Source organism: Jaculus jaculus, chromosome X, assembly GCF_020740685.1.
Source record: "Jaculus jaculus isolate mJacJac1 chromosome X, mJacJac1.mat.Y.cur, whole genome shotgun sequence".
NCBI classification, from domain to species: Eukaryota; Metazoa; Chordata; class Mammalia; order Rodentia; family Dipodidae; genus Jaculus; species Jaculus jaculus.
The window spans coordinates 20,243,043-20,256,245 of NC_059125.1; the positions used below are offsets into that span (position 1 = coordinate 20,243,043).

At 42.0% G+C, this 13,203-nt stretch overlaps 1 protein-coding gene and 1 pseudogene across 1 annotated transcript in view; both read left to right on the forward strand.

Annotated features, from left to right (window-relative positions):
* Tasl (TLR adaptor interacting with endolysosomal SLC15A4) overlaps positions 1–13,203 on the forward strand; it is a 149,094-nt gene that overhangs the window by 86,155 nt on the left and 49,736 nt on the right. The gene's annotated exons all lie outside the window — the stretch shown is intronic.
* Positions 6,015–6,796, forward strand: LOC101602727 (annotated as a pseudogene).

Genomic DNA, 13,203 nt, shown 5'->3' on the forward strand with positions numbered 1-13,203 from the left:
ATCTCATATGAAAAGGGCTGGAGGGATGGCTTAGCGGTTAAGGTGCTTGCCTATGAAGCCGAAAGACCCAGGTTTGATTCCTCAGCAACCATGTAAGGCAGATGCACAAGGTGGCACATGCATCTGGAGTTGATTTGCAGTGGCTAGAGGTCCTGGTACATCCTCTCTCTGTCTATCTGCTTCTCTCTCTCTCTCTCAAATAAATAAAATATTGAAAAGAAACTAAAAAGTTGCAAAAAATGAATTCTACATGGACCATTTCTTTTTACTATAACCTGTGCTTGAAAGTCAGAATTAAATTGTAAGTCTCTGACAAGTTTAAATTTTGGAGATCTAATTGTACAGGGCGAAGCCTTTAAAAGACTCTCTTCTCTAGACTCAATTCCCAGAACTTTCTCCAACATCTTCACTATCATCTATAAATGGCAGTATTAAAATATCCCTAATACTACACTTCCATCAAGAAGCTGGGCATGGGGCTCAGATCTGTCATCTCAGCACTCTAGCAGCTGAGGCCAGCCTGGGCTACATACTGTATTTCAGTCCAATCTGAACTACAGTGTGCAACGCTATCGAAAACAAAAATCCAAAAACAGGAGAGGTAGAATCTGCATTGTGGCCTGTAGGTCAGTGGTAGAGTATGTGAGTGAAGCTCTTTGTTCCATTCACTGGACAACTGAAAATCCTGTTGAATCCATTTTTTGTTGTGGTTGTTGTCATTGTGTGTTTGTTTTGTGGTTCCAGGGATGGAACCGGGGGCTTTGTGCATGCTAGCGAAGCAACCTATCACTCTCCCAGTTACTTCTTTTTTGATTTTTAATTTTTTTCTCAATTTTTATTAACATTTTCCATGATTATAAAAAATATCCCATGATAATTCCCTCCCTCCCCCCACTTTCCCCTTTGAAACTCCATCGTATCCCCTCCCCATCTCAATCAGCTTCTCTTTTATTTTGATGTCATGATCTTTTCCTCCTTTTATGATGGTCTTGTGTAGGTAGTGCCAGGCACTATGAGGTCATGGATATCCTCAGTTACTTCTTTACCCCATCCCTGCTAATCTTTTAAAAGTTATTTTTTATTATTTTATTTATTTGCAAATTGAGAGAGTTTGAAAAAGAGAGACAGAAAGAGAACGGGCATGCCAGGGCCTCCAGCTGCTGCAAACAAGTTCCAGATGTATGCACAACTGTGGATCTGGCTTTATGTGTGTACTGGGGAATTGAACCTGAGTTGTTAGGTTTTTCAGGCAAGTGCATCTCTCCAGCACTTCCCCCCCCACACACCCATTTTGGTTTCCTAGGTAGAGTTTCACTCTAGCCCAGGCTGCCTTGGAATTCATGATGCAGTCTCAGATGGGCCCAGCTCCTCCTACCTATGACTCCAGAGTGCAGGGATTAAATGTGTGTGCCACCACACCCGCCCTTTTTTGTTGTTGTTGTTCTTTGTTTATTTAGGCAAGGTCTCACTCTAGCCCAGACTGACCTGTTATTCTTTCTCAACTCAAACTCAAGGTGATCCTTCTACCTCAGCCTCCCAAGTACTGCGATTAAAGGTGTGCATCATGTTCGGACTTCATCTCCGTTTTCTTTTCCTTTCTTCCTTTCTTTCCTTCCTTCCTTTCTTTTTTTTCTTCCTTCCTTCCTTCCTTCCTTCCTTCCTTCCTTCCTTCCTTCCTTCCTTCCTTCCTTCCTTTCTTTCTTTCTTTCTTTCTTTCTTTCTTTCTTTCTTTCTTTCTTTCTTTCTTTCTTTCTTTCTTTCTTTCTTTCTTTCTTTCTTTCACTCATGGCAATCTTTCTTTCTACCTTATCTTTCTCCTAAATGCTGGGAGTAAAGGTGTGACTCATGTTTGGACTTCATCTCTGTTTTCTTTTCCTTTCTTTTTTCTTTCTTTCTTTCTTTTCCTCCCTCCCTCCCTCCCTTCCTTCCTTCCTTCCTTCCTTCCTTCCTTCCTTCCTTCCTTCCTTCCTTCCTTCCTTCCTTCCTTTCTTTCTTTCTTTCTTTCTTTCTTTCTTTCTTTCTTTCTTTCTTTCTTTCTTTTTTTAACTCATGCAATCTTTCTTTCCACCTTATCTTTCTCCTAAATGCTGGGATTAAAGGTGTGACTCATGTTTGGACTTCATCTCTGTTTTCTTTTCCTTTCTTTTTTCTTTCTTTCCCTTCCTTCCCTTCCTCCTTCCCTTCCTCCCTCCCTTCCTCCCTTCCTCCCTCCCTCCCTCCCTCCCTCCCTCCCTCCCTCCTTCCTTCCTTCCTTCCTTCCTTCCTTCCTTCCTTCCTTCCTTCCTCTCTCTCTCTCTCTCTCTCTCTCTTTCTTTCTTTCTTTCTTTCTTTTTTTTAACTCATGGCAATCTTTCTACCTTATCTTTCTCCCAAGTGCTGGGATTAAAAGCATGCGCCAACATGCCTGGCCACCACCCTTTAAAACAAAGTTTTTTTTTTGTTTGTTTGTTTTTTTTGAGACTGGCAGTCACTAAATTTCTCAGGCTAGCTTTGAATTCACTTGATTAGCCTAGAAAGGTCTTGAATTTGTGATTGTTCTGCCTCAGTCTGCTGACGGGTAGCTGGGATTACAGATCTGGGTCACAAGGCCTAGGTTTTTGTCTTGCTTTGGTTTTCGGGGACAAGGGGTTGAGACAGGGTCTCATGAATCCAGGTTGGCCTCAAACACTCTTTGTAGCTGAGGAGGACCTTGAATTTCTCATTCTCCTGCCTCTATATTCTAAGTGTTGTGATTATAGGCATGCAGTCAACCAAACCTGGCTGTGGCTTTGTTTTAATTAATAGGATGTTAGCAACTGTGACAGAGAAACTTAAACATACTATTCTTTGGGGTTTGCCTCCTTGGTGGACTTTTCACTTGTCTCATCTTCTGGACAAGTGGCTCAGTGTTCCTCCTTGCCCTGGTCAACCATGAACCACACGAGTGAGGCAATCAGAGTCTGTTAGCATCCATCTGACTCCCTAACCACCAATGAGCGATGCCAGATAAGATCAACCCATCCTGGTCCAGACCAGAAACTTCCTACAGAATTGCAAATTCAATAAATTATTATTATTTAATAATAATATGTGATGGACATGTGGTAGTACACTTCTGTAATCCCATCCCTTGGGCATGGAGGCAAGAGGATCACAGGTGTAAGGGCAACATAGGATTTTGAGACAAGCCTGGACTATATGACACTCCTATCTTACAAAAGAAGTACACACATAAAAGCAACAACAACAAATAAACAAAACTTCTAACATCACAGAGATTTTGAACTGTCTCTAATAGATCAACTGGGAAGTGACAAACTCTGTGACCTTGAAGTTTCCTGCTTTAGTCAAACGTTTTCCAGGTTCTATAAAACACTTCTGGGGCTGTAGAGATGGCTAAGCAGTTAAGGCACATGCCTGCAAAGCCTAATGACCTGGGTTTGATTCCCTAGCACCCACATAAAGCCAGATGCAAAAAAAGAAAAAGTGGTGCATGCATCTAGAATTCATTTGCAGTAGCGGGAGGTGCTGGCATACCCATTCTCTCTCTCTCTCTCTCTCTCTCTCTTTCTTTGTTTCTCTCTGTTTGCAAATCAATCAATAAATCATCAAAACTACTTCTGACCATACACCTTTGTTCACACCCTATCTTCACACATTATTAAAGCTGCATTATGGGCTGGAGAGATGGCTTAGTGGTTAAGCACTTGCCTGTGAAGCCTAAGGACCCCGGATCGAGGCTCAATTCCCTAGGACCCACATTAGCCAGATGCACAAGGGGGCGCACGCGTCTGGAGTTCTTTTGCAGTGGCTGGAGGCCCTGGCGCGCCCATTCTCTCTCTCTCTCTCTCTCTCTCCCTCCCTGCCTTTCTCGCTTTGTCTGTCACTGTCAAATAAATAATTAAAAAATGAACCAAAAAAAAGTTTAAAAAATTAGGAACTTCCTTTGGGGTAGAAAAACCCCTGTTTGATTTCAGAGTGTGTTGTCCTTGTTGTTTAAGAAAAGTACTCAAGCCGGGCATGGAGGCACAGGCCTGCAATCTCAGTACTGTCAAATAGACACAGAAGAAATAGAGTCATTTTTTTTTTTTTTTTTTTAGAAGAAGCACCCTGCCTCTGGGCGTTCTTTTTTTTTTTTTAAAATTTTATTTATTTGAGAGCGATAGACACAGAGAGAAAGACAGATAGAGGGAGAGAGAGAGAATGGGCACGCCAGGGCTTCCAGCCTCTGCAAACGAACTCCAGACGCTTGCGCCCCCTTGTGCATCTGGCTAACATAGGACCTGGGGAACCGAGCCTCGAACCGGGGTCCTTAGGCTTCACAGGCAAGCGCTTAATCGCTAAGCCATCTCTCCAGCCCCAATAGAGTCATTTAAGGCCAGCCAGGGATACACAGAGCAGTCTATCTTAAAAAACAAACAAACAAACAATGGGCTGGAGAGATGGCTGAGCTGTTAAAGGCACTTGCTTGCAAAGCCTAATGCCCTGGGTTCGATTCCCCAGTGCCCACGTAAAACCAGATGCATTGAGTGGCACATGGAGCTGGAGTTTGTTTACAGTGGCAGGAAGCCCTGGTGAAGTCATTCTTATTTTGCCTGTAGACCTCTTTCTCTCGGTGCCCCTCTCTCTAAAAAAATAATAGAATTCCAAACAAACAAAAACCTGAGACTACACAGCGAAGTTCAGGTCAGCCTGGATTAGAGTGAAACTCTACCTCAAAAAACAAAAACAAATAAACAACAACAACAACAACAAAAAAGCCAGGCGTGGTGGTGCCCTTGGGAGGCAGAGATAGGAGGATTGCTGTGAGTTCAAGGCCACGCTGAGACTACATAGTGAATTCCAGGTCAGCCTGGGCTAGAATGAGACCCTACCTCGAAAAACAACAACAACAACAACAACAAGAAGAAGCCAAAACCAAAACAACAACCAAAAAGTCCAAAACAAACAAAAGCCCCAAGTTTGGCTCAGATGCCTCATACCCATAATTTCAGGGAAGTAGAGGCAGAAGGATCCGAGTTTAAAGTAATTTTTTGCTACATAGTGAGTTGGAGACCACTGTAGGCCATGTGAGATCCTCTTTCAAGAAGTCAAACAGGAGCTGGAGAGATGGATCACTGGTTAAAGGTGCTTGCTTGCAAAGCCAGACTGCCCAGGTTCAATTTAATTTCTGGGAACTCAAAAAAGCGAGATCATACAAAATAGTGCATGCATCTGGAGTTTGTATGTGGCACCAGAAGACCCTGAAGAAATCATATTCTGTCTCTCTCTCTCTCTCTCATAAATAAATAAATAAAATATATTTTTTTAATTCAAGAAGTCAAACAGAAAAGGCATGGTGGTTCATAGCCTGTGGGAGGCTAAGGTAGGATACAATGAGTTTAGTCCAAACCTGCTCTGTAGAGTGACTGGGCTCCAGGTCGGCCCGGGCTAGAGTAAGACTTTATCTCAAAAAGAAGAAAAAAAAAAAAAAAAAAAAGCAAACAGGACATAGTGGCTCATACCTTTAATCTCAGCATTGAGAAGGCTTAAGTAGGATGATCTCTGTCGGTACCAGGTCAGTCTGGACTTCAGTGAGACCCTGACTAAAAACAAACAAATAAAAACCCTAAACAGAGGAAAAAAAAATCAAAGACAAACAAATATAAACCACAAAGAACAAATAGAAATGGGGGAAAGTAACTATTTCTTTCTTTGTTTGGTACTTGGGATGGAACTGAAGGTCATGCACATGCAAGAAAAGTGTTCCACCATTAAGCTATATCCCCAGTTAAGCCCCTTATTTCCAGGACAATGTTTTTTTTTTTTTTTTTTTTTTTGAGGTAAGGTCTCACTGCGGTCCAAGCTGACCTGGAATTCACTATGTCGTCTCAGTGTTTCAAGGACAATGTTTAAGTGATGTTCAGTTAACTTTCAAAAAAAAAAACAACACAAAAAACCAACCTATGGCCCTTCGCCCAGCTCCCCTGCGCACCCCGCTGCTCTCCGCAGGCTCCCAGGGCTGGCTTAGTGGCTGCAGGGATTTTCTTCGTGGCATGGCCCCAAAACACCAATGTCTGCTCCTGCCTCAACCCAAGAAACCCAGACGGGCCTCTGCGCCGAAGCCAGCCGACTCATTGGCCTTTCTTGGCTTGCAGAAGTGAGGGGAAAACAAAAACATCAAGAAGCAATTGAACATATTGATGAAATACAAAAGTAAATAGACAGATTTAATGAACAAGTCAGTGAGGAAATTTTTGAAAGTAGAACAGAAATATAACGAACTTTGCCAACCATATTTTCAGAAGAGGTCAGAATCGATCGCCAAAATCCCAAATTTTTGGGTAGCAACATGTGTCAGCCATCCACAAGTGTCTGCACTGCTTGCGGAGGAAGATGAAGAGGCGCTGCATTACCTGACCAGAGTTGAGGGGACAGAATTTGAAGATATAAAATCAGGTGATAGAGTAGATTTTTATTTTGATGAAAATCCTTACTTTGAAAATAAAGAATAAATAAATAAAGAAATAAAGAATTTCATCTGAATGAGAGTGATGATCCATCTTCAAAGTCCACTGAAATCAAATGGAAATCAGGAAAGGATTTGATGAAACGCTCAAGTCAAACACAGCCTAAAGCCAGTAGGAAGAGGCAGCATGAAGAGCCCGAGAGCTTCTTGAACTGGTTTACAGACCATTGTGATGCAGGTGCAGGTGAGTTAGGAGAGGTTAGCAAAGGTGACATTTAGCCAAATCCTTGGCAGTGCTACTTGATTCCTGATATGGATGATGAAGAAGGACAGGGTGAAGAAGAAGAAGAGGCAGAGGAAGAGGAGAAGAAGGGAAGGGAAAGGAAAAGAAAGGAAAGGAAAGGAAGGGAAGGAAGGTAAAGGAAAGAATGGAAAGGAAGGGAAAGGAAAGGAAAGAAAGGGAAAGGAAAGGAAGGGAAGGAAGGTAAAGGAAAGAATGGAAAGGAAAGGAAGGGAAGGAAGGAAAGGAAGGTAAAGGAAAGGAAAGAAAGGGAAAGGAAAGGAAAGAAGGGAAAGAAAGAAGGGAAAGGAGCCGGGTGTGGTGGCGCACACCTTTAATCCCAGCACTCGAGAGGCAGAGGTAGGAGGATTGCTGTGAGTTCGAGGCCACCCTGAGACTACATAGTGAATTCCAGGTCAGCCTGGGCTACAGTGAGACCCTACCTCGAAAAACCAAAAAAAAAACAAACAAACAAACAAAAAAAAACAAACAAAAAAAAAGGGAAAGGAAAGGAAGGGAGAGGAAAGAAGGGGAAAGGAAAGGAAAGGAAGGAAAGGAAGGGAAAGGAAAGAAAAGCAGAGGTAGGAGGATCGCCGAGAGTTCTAGGCCACCCTGAGAATACATAGTGAATTCCAGGTCAGCCTGAGCTAGAGTGAAATCCTACCTTGAAAAAAAAAAAAAAAAAAAAAAAAACTATGACATTAGATCAGCTACTTGGTAACAGAAAGTAAAATTTTCATTAGAGTTCTAGATATAGAGAAATATTTGGACTACTTGGAATCATTCCTCCAGCAACTGAAAATGATCTCCAAACGCAAGTGTCACCTTGTGCATCTAGCTTTAAGTAGTACTATGGAATTGAACCTGGGTCCATTGGCTTTGTAGCCAAGTGCCCTATCTGCTAAGCCATTTCTCCAGACCTGTATTAGCAATTTTTTTTTTTTGTTTTTTCAAGGTAGAGTCTCATTCTAGCCCAGGCTGACCTGGAATTCATTATGGAGTCTCAGGGTGGCCTCGAACTCATGGCGATCCTCCTACCTCTGCCTCCCAAGTGCTAGGATTAAAGGCATTTGCCACCACGCCCGGCTTTCCTTGATCCTTTTGTAGTTGATATATGTGTAGTGTGCAAGAAAAGGGTCTAGTTTCATCATTCTACATGTGGTTATTCAGTTTCCCCAGCACTATTTGTTGAAAATGCTGTCTTTTATCCAGTTTGTTTTTCTGGCTTCATTGTAAAATAACAGGTGGCTATAGGTTACTAGAACATGTCCATAGACCATCTATTCTCTTCCACTGTTTGTTGTGCCTTTCTGCTGTTTGTTTTTTCAAGGTAGGGTCTCACGCTACCCTACATCGACCTGAAATTCACTCTGTAGTCAGTCTCAGGGAGGTCTTAAACTCATGGTGATTCCCCTACCTCTGCCTTTGAAGTGCTGGGATTAAAGGTATGCACCACCACCACGCCTGGCTTTTTTTTTTTGGTTTCTTGAGACAGGGTCTCACTCTAGTCCAGGTTGACTTGGAACTCACTATGTAGTCTCAGGGTAGCCTCAAACTCTCGGTGATCCACCTACCTCTGCCTCCCAAGTTTTGGGATTAAAGGCATGTGCCATCACACCCATTGGTTTTTTTTGTGAGGCAGGGTCTCACTCTCACTCTCACTCTCATCCAGGCTGACCTGGAACTGTAGTCCCAGACATCCTTCCTCTGCCTTCCAAGTGCTAGGACTAAAGGCGCCACCACACCTTGCTTATTGTGTCTTCTTTATATCCCAGTACTATGATTTTTTAAATTTTAATTTGATTTTATGTATTTGAGAGAGAGACATACATACATATACATATACATATACATATACATATACATATACATATATATATATATATATATATATATATATATATATATGTATATATATATAGATGGGGGGAGGGAGAAAGGACATACCAAGACCTTCAGTTGCTGCAATCAAACTCCAGATTCATGTATCATCTTGTGCTTCTGGCTTATGTGGGTCTTGGTGAATCAAACGTGGGTCTTTGGCTTCAAAGGCAAGCACTTTAACTACTAAGCCATCTTTCCAGCTTGTATACTGTTTTTAAAAATTATTTATTTATTTATTTTCAAGCAGAGAGTGAGGACAGATAAAGACAGAGAGAACTGAGAGAGAGAGAGAGAGAGAGAAAGGGAGAGAGAAAGAAAGAAAGAAAGAAAGAAAGAAAGAAAGAAAGAAAGAAAGAAAGGAAGGAAGGAAGAAGGAAAGAAAGAAAAAAAAGAAAGGGGCACACCAGGGACTCTAGCCACCACAAAAGAATTCCAGATGCATGGACCACTTTGTGCACCTGGCATTATGTGAGTACTGGGAAATTGAACCTGGTCCACTAGGCTTTGCAGGCAAGCACCTGAACCACTGAGCCATCTTGCCAGCCATATATTTTTTATCTATTTATTTACTCGAGACAGAGAGAATAAAGCAGAAACAGGGAGAGCGATAGTATGGGTCTGCCAGGTCCGCCTGGTGTTGTAAAGGAACTCCAGATGCATATGCCAATTTGTGCATCTGGCTTTAAGTGGGTACAAGGGAATTGAACCTGGGCTATCAGTCTTTACAAGCAAACACATTTAACTGCTGAGCCATCTCTTCAGCCCCATTTAATAATGAAAAGCTTAAAATATTTTTATTTATTTTGGGAGATTTTTGAAAAATATATCTTATTTATTTATGTGTGTGTGCGAGAAAGAGAGAGAGAGAATGGGCACACCAGGGCCTCCAGCCACTGCAAACGAACTCCAGAGGTGTGCACCCCCTTGTGCATCTGGCTTACGTGGGTCCTGGGGCATTGAACTTGGGTCCTTTGCCTTTGCATGTAAATGCCTTAACTGCTAAGCCATCTCTCCAGCCCTATTTTGGAAGATTTTTAAAAATTTACAAAATACACAGAGAAAAAAATAAGCAACATTGTCCCATTTTCAATAGCAACAATAAAAGTAAAATACCTTGGAATGATATTAACCACGGATGTGAAAGACCTTCATAATGAAAACATAAAAACACTCAATAAAGAAATTGAGGAGGACTTGAGAAAATGGAAAGACCTCCCATGCTACTGGATAGGCAGAAGTAACATTGTGAAAATGGCAATTTTACCAAAAGCAATATATATTTAATGCAATACCAATAAAAATCCCAACATGTTTCTTCACAGGGATAGAAAAAAATTATCTCAAAATTCATATGGAATGGCAGAAGGCCTTGGATATCCAAGCACATCCTCAGCAAAAGAAACACCTCTAAGGCATCACCATAACTGATCTAAAGCTATATTACAAAGCCACAATAATAAAAACAACATGGTACTGGCATAAACAAAAACAGAATTATAGACCAAGGGAGCAGAATTTAGGACCTGGACTTTGGGTCAAGTAACTACAGCTATTTGATATTTGACAAAGGCTCTAACAATGTACACTGGAGAAAAGACAGCATCATCAACAGATGGTGCTGGACAAACTGGATAACCATGTGCAGGAAAATGAAACTTGATCCACACATTTCACCATGCACAAAAATCATGTCCAAATGGATCAAAGACCTCAACATAAGAACAGAAATTCGGCTACTACTGGAAGAAAAAAGTAGGAGGAGCTTTCCATGATATAGAAGTGGGAAAATATTTCCTGAACAAAACCCCAGTAGCTCAGGAAATTAAACAATCACTGAGCTATTGGGATCTCAGGAAGCTGAAAAGCTTTTTTTTCCCCCCCCACAGACAAACACACATACAATAACCAGAGCCAATAGATTACCCACAGAATTGGAGAAAATTTTTGTTGGATACACATCAGACAGAGGCCCAATTTCTAGAATCTACAAAGAACTCAAAAACCTAAACAATAAAAAGTCAAACAAGGGCTGGAGAGATGGCTTAGTGGTTAAGCACTTGCCTGTGAAGCCTAAGGACCCTGGTTCGAGGCCTGATTCCCCAGGTCCCACGTTAGCCAGATGCACAAGGGGGCGCAAGCATCTGGAGTTCGTTTGCAGTGGCTGGAAGCCCTGGCGCGCCCATTCTCTCTGTCTACCTGCCTATATCTGTATATCTCTCTCTGAAATAAAAATAAAATATTAAAAAAAAAGTCAAACAACCCACTCACAAAATGGGGCAGAGAAATGCATCTGGAGTTCTCAGAGGAAGAAATACAAATGGCAAACACACACTTAAGCAAATGTTCAACATCCCTAATCATCAGGGAAATTCAAATTAAAACACCTGTGAGATTCCACCTTACCTCAGTAAGGAGAGCAAACACTAAAAAACCTAATGACAACAAATGCTGGTGAGGTTGTGGAGAAATAGTAACCTTCATTCACTGTTGGTGGGAATGTAAGAAGGAACAACCATTTTGGAAAGCAATATGCAGACTCCTAAAAAACCTGACTATAGCCGGGCGTGGTGGCGCACGCCTTTAATCGCAGCACTCGGGAGGCAGAGGTAGGAGGATCGCCGTGAGTTCAAGGCCACCCTGCGGACGACATAGTGAATTCCAGGTCAGCCTGAGCTAGAGTGAGACCCCACCTCGAAAAAGCAAAAAAAAAAAAAAAAAAAAAAAATTAAAAAAAACCTGACTATAGAGTTCCAACGGACCCAACTATTCCCTCTCTGGGCATGTACCCTAAAACCTTAAAGCCTCAGTCCAGAGAGACTTGCTAAACCATGTTTATAGCGGCTCAATTCGTAATAGCTAAGAGCTGGAATCAACCCAGATGTCCATCACTGGAATAATGGATAACTAAAATGTTGTATATCTACACAATTGGAATTCTACACAGCAGTAAGAAAAAATGACACAATGAAATTTGAAGAAAAATGGCCAAACTTGTAACACATCATCCTCAGCAAATTCGCCCAATCACTTAAAAAAAAAAAAAAAAATCATCATATGGTCTCACTCATCTGTGGCTCCTAGCCTCAATCTGCCTGAGGCATGCCTAATAAACATCTCACAGACTGTACAATAGAGATGGTGGGGTGAGAGGGGTACGATAAAGATTATCCCCAATCTTCTTGTGTTTCTCTCTCTCCCCCCTTCTTTCTCTTCTCTCTCTCTCTCTATTTTTTTTATATTACCTATATTTCTCTTCTTTCTTTTCCCTTGGCACTGACCTGTAACTCCCAGTACCAGCGTGTGGGTAACACCCACAACGAACTGTTGATCAGAGAGACCTACAAGGTTTCCCAAAAGAAGACAGCATTCTGTTAGAGTACTTGCTGACCCACCAAAGGTTAGCGGTAAGACCCTAATACCAAAGACACCATATGCTGTTGGGATGGGACATGGAGTGATCTGGCTGGAAACTGGAAGACAGTCTATCTCCAGACAGCTTGTCTAGTGCCAGAAGGTGCTACTGTGGGAAAATGACCAGTATTTGTCTAAGCAACTCGTGGTCTAAACTACTCAGCAGCAATAACCCTGATGTGATGCTCACACAAGTGCAATAGTGGCACAAAGTCATGGTGGATTACCAACAGCTCTTGATTTGGCTAATAGATCTACACAATGGAATGGAACCCATACCTGGAATGGGGAAACAAGTCAGAACCACATCCAAAAATAAGCCCACTCTCCAATGTCAAGCTCCCACCAATAGTGGGCTATAAAAGGGCCTACACATATTAAATTCTCTCTAAAATAATAATGGGTAGCCATGTATCTTACACTGACTTCACTCTCTGTTGGAGATTTTGCTTCTCTTTTTCAGATGGACGTAGAACCTGAGGAGAGAATCAGCCCATTGCACTTCACCAGGGCACCAGCTGAAGTGATAGAGTATTTGGGAAATGAGCAAGAGTACTGCTTTCTCAGTGAACCTGGTACCAGCACAAGGGTGAAGGAGACAGACACAGAGAACACTCAACTCCTACCAAATGAGATATCCAGAGACACAGAGACTCCCAAGACTTCATCACTGAAATGGACCTAAAATGAACCCAACATGGCTCAGGGAAATTCATGGAAGAGGGGGCGGAAAGATTGTTAGAGCCATAAATTGGGTCATTATGCACAGAGACATGGCCTCTCCCCTATAACTGATGGCTACCACCACAATGCAAGACCCAAAATCCCCGCAGGGAGATGACAGGGAGAAGGTTAACAATGGCACCATCATGGCTGAATACACACTATATATATAATTAATAAAAATTATTTATTTAAGATAAAGAAACAGAGAAAGGCTGACAGAGTGAGTATGGGTGGGCCAGGACCTCCTGCCACTGCAAATGAACTCTAGCCGCATGTACCACTCTGTGCATCTGGCTTTATATGAGTACTGGAGAATCAAACTCAGGCCATCAGGCTTTACAAGCAAGTGTCTGTAACAGCTGAGCCATCTTTCTAGCCCATATTTTGTGAATTTTTTGTTTGTATTTTCTAGGTAGTCTCACTGTAGTCCAGGCTGACCTGGAATTAGACTCAAGTTGCCCTCAAACTCACAGCA